General features: G+C 39.6%; 1 long non-coding RNA gene across 1 annotated transcript in view; it reads left to right on the top strand.

Moving 5' to 3' along the window:
• LOC102378275 overlaps positions 1 to 6,460 on the top strand; it is a 15,808-nt gene that overhangs the window by 7,124 nt on the left and 2,224 nt on the right. Inside the window, exon 2 of the long non-coding RNA XR_323213.3 lies at positions 3,897 to 4,008. This is a non-coding gene — a long non-coding RNA (uncharacterized LOC102378275). The remainder of the gene's footprint in view (positions 1 to 3,896; positions 4,009 to 6,460) is intronic.

The raw sequence follows: 6,460 nt of genomic DNA on the forward strand, positions 1-6,460 counted from the left end.
AGGGAGAGGGCGGAGCTGCGTGCGGGTAGGATGGTCCGGGCAGGGACCGCTCTGCCTCAGGCAAGGCCTTGGACTCGCTAGATGACCTCTTGTGGTCCCTTCCCGCTCTCTGAAATCTGAAAAAGAAAAAACCATACAGGCAGTTCTCCGATTTAGGACACAATCGGCTCCTGAAAACCGCCTCTTCAGTTGAAATGTCATAACTGGGAACCGACTTTCCCACAGGAACAATGTTATTAATAGGGGATTGGTTCCTGAACCAAACCCCATACCCTATTTTCACCAAAAATAACCCAGAATTTTGTACTCAATCAATTATAGACAAGTAATATGGCTACATTAATGTGTTTATATTGTAAATAGCAATCATATTGATGGGAAGTACTTGTTTGAGGTGACTTTGCTGGACTTTTTGAGGGGCTCTTGGTTGGACTTTGTGAAGGGGTCTTGGCTGGAGTCTTCTCAGGAGTCTTGGCTGGATGTTTTCCTGGAGTCTTGTCTGCTTTCCTAAAGAAAGTGGCCAAGGAAGTTTGGACAGATGTTCTCCAGAGAGATGGGCCATGCAGCGAACTTGTTTGCTGGTGTGGCGTCGAACCAAGTGTCAGTCAAAACGTCAGAAAGTTGAAATGGTGTCAATTTATAAACATGGTTAAGTGCCGTTCGTTGTAACTCGAAACGTCTGAAGTCGAGGACTGCCTGTACTCGAGGGAACCTGACAGCTACAAGAAAATGTGTTTCCTGCCCATTGCTGAATTTGTACCCATAGTGAATCTCCATGGTCTCCTTAAGATTAGGAGAATCACCCATTGCAGACCAAAGTTCCTAGCGCTGGTTTCTCCCTGGCCATGCGTTAGCATGCACTAAGAATGATTTTGTCCCATTTAACAAATAAAACAATTTCAGAAAGACTGGTTAAGACTAGGCTGCCTAACCTAGAAGTTGAGACATTTCTAGTCCCAGGTAGGTGAGAGAGGAGGGATGGGGGAGGACCCATTTCTGAAAAGTCAGCAGTGGGTCATTTTCTTAATGGAGATAGTTCTATATTCCTGTTTGCTCTGCGCTAAGGCTGGGTAAACGTTGTGGTGAGTGTAGGACCTTGCAGAGGATCTGCAGCAGGTTGGACCTAAGGCATCAGTCATAGCCAAGCCAGTCCAAAATATTTTTGAGTCATGTAAGAATTAAAAAGGATCGTTCATAAGTTGAGGTCAGCAATTTTACGCTTGGAGAAGTCTAGAAACACCTGAAATTGTGTGTTCATGACAAAGGTCCCAAGCCTCTTTCCAGTTTTGTAGATGAAGCCCCAAATTAAATCAATGGGAACTGCACATAGGTGACTGAGGGCAAAGCCCGGACCTTTATGTTGCTTTCAGTGACATTTGAAAAGCAAGTCAAGGTTAAAAAGTTCTGCTTACTCCATATTGTGTGTGGTTTAAACACACATTTACCAAGGATGTCCTGAAGCCACAGGAGCTTGTAAACTCTGCAAGCAAAACAGTGACCTAATATGGAACTTGCAGGGGTAGGTAACGATGGGTGGGTTAACAATAACTGCTATGACAGTAGAGCTGTGGAGATTATAATATCTCTAGAAACTGACAAAGTTTGTAAATTCTATAAGTGAAATACAGTAGTGTCCTTTTATCTTTAAAACATAAGGGTGGTATATTAAAAAAAAGATCTTGTGCTACTACAATGTTAAAATTGAAAAAATAAAGCAGCTGAAGTGAAGATCTTCCAAAAACTACACTTTTTTTTATCATTCCACTAAAAAATAAGTGATCTGATGGTGCAGCTCTATTTTGTGGTCTCTCTCTGATTCCGACATGAAACATGCTCAATTTACAATAAACGCACACATTTTCTCATTTCCAGCCCTGCAAATTCTCCTCACAATTTGAAAGTCAAGGTGGGTTCATATATTATTATAAAGACACTGTAATTAAGACTTAGCTAACAGTTCTGCTAACGACACATGAGCCAGAATAGAATCCAACTCACTGCCCTATAGTTGTCTTGATTTTATCATGATAACAGGAGCCAAAAATAGTAAAAATATATTTTAGGCACTAAAGTCAGCATATATGACTGAATGTGTGTGTGTTTGTATCTGAGATATATATATAAAAATATCAGAATTCTCGTTGTATTAAAGCATATATATTGTACTCATGCAGTACTTTTATTCTGTGTCCTTTGTTAAACATGAGCCTTAAAAGTGACCTAAATAAGAAAAGATGGGATTTGTGCAATTATGATGCTTAAAAACTTTTGCAAGTTTTTGTTTTTTGAACAAGTGTCTTTTGTCCTGGGAAATATCAAGAATGTCAAGACTGGTCTTGCTTTTGCGGTAATGCTTACTCAGAGATGTGTACTGGAATCTCATGCAGCCCTTAAACGAATTTGCAAGAAAGACTTCTTTGCTTTCAACTGTTTGAATGAGAGATTTAAACCCATGTTAATTTTAAAAAATCAGTTTTAAACAATCTGAATAAAGAAATCACTTTCCATCTCAGTTAATCAGGTTTCACTACACTGATACTGTGATGTCATAATCCCTCCAATTTTCTAGAGGCCTAGAGTATTCCAGAAGTGAGAGGACCTGAATTTCTAATGTTTAAAAAACCCCCACAGGCAAACCCCTTTAAAAAGAAACTTTGTGGGTTTTCGTTATTGTACAACTGAGTGATATTAACATGTCTTTTAAATTATATAAGGTGTGCAGTGTGGCTGCATAGAGGGAGTTACCCTAACTTATGTATGCATGATTTCTCAACCTGAACATTGCGTTGACTTCAGTCTTTAAAGAAACCATAAAAGAGATGAAAGGCAGATAAAAGAGAGAAGGCTGCCCTTAAACATGCTGAAGTTTCTCATGTGCTACAGAAATTCTGTTTCAGGGGCAAATGATGTAGCTAAACAATTCCAGATCCATTTTGTCCCTGCAGTTAGTCACTGTGTTCACTCTAACCAGTTTGTTTTGGGTTTTTTTAGTAATAGAGGCAGTATATCCAAAAGCTGGACTGGTCCCAGTTGTTACTGTACCTGTGCATTGTGGTGCTTATCTCAGGGTTCCTGGCACAGCGCCAGGAGCGGGGCATGTCTGCATAGCAAGTTCATCATTGCTAGTATACTATTTGCACGTGTTCATGTTACACTGAGTTAGATTTATAGTGTAAGGAACCAAAATTTGTTTCAATTTCTATCTGGGAGGATGTTTCCTGTCTCTTTAAATTTGTAGTAGGAAGACAGGCAAGAAGGCCTGGGAAAAGTTCTGTGCAGAAGTTGTTTAGTGGGGCAGAAATACAGGGAAGGGAAAATTTTTAAAGGTATTTAAACACCAAAGATAGTTTGGCATCTGGTAGGATTTTCAGGAGGGCTGAGGTCCCATTTAAATCAGTAGGATTTAGGTACCTTAGCACTTGTGGAAAATCCCCTAGATATTTTGCTGGATAATTAGGTACCTAAAATGTTAGAGTCTGCACCTGAGTAACAAAGCAGCTTTAGAAATAATATTGTTTTTCTTCATCAAATAAAGAATCTTACTTCATGTAAGAAGACCCTTGTCATGTGATATGTTCCACATCCTGCCCTGTAACCACATGTGTTGTGAGGAGCAGGGATTATGCCCCTGCAGTAGGTAAAGTCTGGCTGGATGGATACTTGTCACCCATTCTGCACAGGTGCAGAAGCAGGCAGATGGCTGATAAGTACTCACAAATTTGGGCGATGGTTGCCTGAGGCTAGAAAAGGTAACTTAGAACGTTTACAGCAATTCTTTTTTATTAATTGTCTTGTGGGTTCCATCCTGCAACCCATTCTTGGCTCAGAGGCTAAATATGTGCTGCAGTATCAGGCACTGTTTTGTCTGAATAAATCTCTTTTGGCTTCTCCCCAAGGGATTCAGACATGGAAGTAGCATGGCCCAAGTGCCCTGCTTGGCTTGCAAAGCTTGTGGATTCCATTTGCATCGCTGTTGCACTGCTGCTCAGGGGACTAGTGCACAAAAAGGTACTGTTAACATTTGCTCCAAGAATGTACACTCACAGTGTGCTGGCAGTGCCAGCTGGCAATGTCAGGTGCCTTTATGTATACAGAACTCATCTTAAAGATAAGTTGGTTCCAAAAACAATACCTTTTTTCTCTAGTGTCAATGCACCCTAAAGCTTCAGGTGCCCTTAAGCATGCCTTTAACTCAAGCTTTAGTGCTTACAGCACCCTTAAGTGCTTAAGAGCATCATTAGAGGTAAAATGTGTAAGGCAGCTCGGCAGTGGAGGCATTGAAGATTCTGCTCTGAAAAGCAACTAAAACAGTTTCCTGGAGTTCCAGGTTTGTTATGTCTCATTGGCTCCAGATCAGATTTCCTCAGTTCGCAATTAAAAGATACGTTTTTCTCTAATTGCCAGTCCTGCAGACTCAAACTGTACTCGGTACATTCTTTCAATCATCATCATCATCAATAATATAGATTGCAAGTGAAATTCTGTGCCCAGTAACACCTTTGCTGTCCCTTTGTTTACAAGAAGGTTTATGGTAGTATCACTGAAGCCAGAATTTGGCCCCAAAAATTCTCTTGATATATAAGAAGAAGCAGAATGCTTAGCACAGCAGAGCCAGCACCACTAACAGAAGTAAAATGTACTAACAACTTATTTTAACCAGTAAACATACAAACAGTTCCTTATTCACCACTGATCATTTCTTCATGTAGTATTTTATACTAGTTCAAAATGAGTGTGTAGGCCCTACCACTAATATGAGGGGAGAATTCTGGCTTGCTGGAACTGTATAACTGCTTTGCACAGGTGTGAAAGACTATACCGAGTGAAAAGGACTGGAGAAGGAAGATATATTGAGTAAGAATGTATCATTTTGCTATAGATGCTTTTCAAAATGGAATTGCACTGACAAGTCTGAGCCACCCTTAGCTCTAAAGCCTGAAGAATGAATTTGTGATGCAGGGTGATCTAAAGATCTACATTTGCCCAGTGGTCTGAAATTCTGTGAAATAAGCAAGCAATGAAAATGTTATACTTGGCTTAAAGCAAATTCACAAGTGATCCACATAGAAAAGTCATAACTTCAAAACTAGCAAAATCGTTTTCTTCATATTTGAATAAACACAGTTTGACTATTTTAGTCAGCTTTTTTATTTTGTAAGTACAGACATTTTAATTAAATGATATGCAAAAAGTGTCATTTTTAATAGTTGGATGACTCTAAAATAGCTGAACTGAATCATCTCAAACTTTCAAAACAATTCGGTTTTGGGATGATAACCAGCATAGAAAATTTCATAGAAATGCATGTTAGATAATTATCAGCAACTAATGCAAATGGGTGGGGAGTATCTTAACTACAGTAGAAGCTCATAATCCATTCTCTGCTAAACTGCACACTATTATAATCTGCAAAAATTGGCAGCCTCTCCTCACCTCTCTGCTAAGATTTAATGGACCGAGGTCTTATGTGAATTAGATTTCGTTATTTTCACAGTATATACTACAGATACAACAGTAGCGTATTATCATAAATAATTCAGTCTAAGCGACAAATGACAAAATAAATGAGAAAAGTTCATTTTGGTAAACATCCTGTTTTTTGGTGTTTTGCTCACACACTAATTCACAAAGTGTGGTCATTTACAGTTGTTTTCCCTGGCAAACATTAGGTTTAGATGTGCAGCATGCTTTTAATATACCTGCAAAAGGGAATAGGAAAAGAGCTTCTTTGGAAGAATCTGGAAGAGTCCTGAGCAATATTTTGAATTACTTTGTTAGGAACACATTTTGTTCTCAGTTACACTGGTGTAAATGTAGACAGTTTAGCACAGTTAGTCCACATTTACACAATTACAGAATGAGCATATAATTTTCCATGGCAGATTGTTGGCCTGTCAGATCAAATATCTTGCCTCAGCCTTGGCTGTTATCTGGTGTTCCAGATGGAAGGGCAAAATGTTCCCTAATATACCTATGCCCATGCAATGAGATCCATAGGAGTGGATCCTGGTAAGCATCTGTATGTGCACTCTTTCAAAGTAGGGCTGGATGGTGCCTCAGACGGTCATCTAGGCCAGCCAAGGCAGGATCACCCCTGACTAAATCATCCCAGCCAAGTGTCTTTCTAACCTGCTCTTGAAAACTTCCAAGGATGGAGATTCCATAGTTTCTCGAGGTAGCCTTTTTCATGCTTGACCACCCTCATAGTTAGGAAGTTCCTTCTAATCTTCAACCTAAATTTCCACTGCTGCAGTTTGATGCTGATTGCTCCTAGTCTTGTCTTCTACAGTCTCGGAGAAAAGCTCAACCTCATTGTCTCTGTAATCGTCCTTCAGGTATTTGAACACTTATCAAATCCCCCCCTCCATCTTCTCTTTTCCAGACTAAATCACCCTAGCTCTTTCAGCCTTTCTTCATAAGTCTTGTCTTCCAGGCCTCTAATAATTTTTTTTTGCTCTGC

This window comes from Alligator sinensis, unplaced genomic scaffold (genome assembly GCF_000455745.1).
Source record: "Alligator sinensis unplaced genomic scaffold, ASM45574v1 scaffold262_1, whole genome shotgun sequence".
Lineage (NCBI taxonomy): Eukaryota > Metazoa > Chordata > Crocodylia > Alligatoridae > Alligator > Alligator sinensis.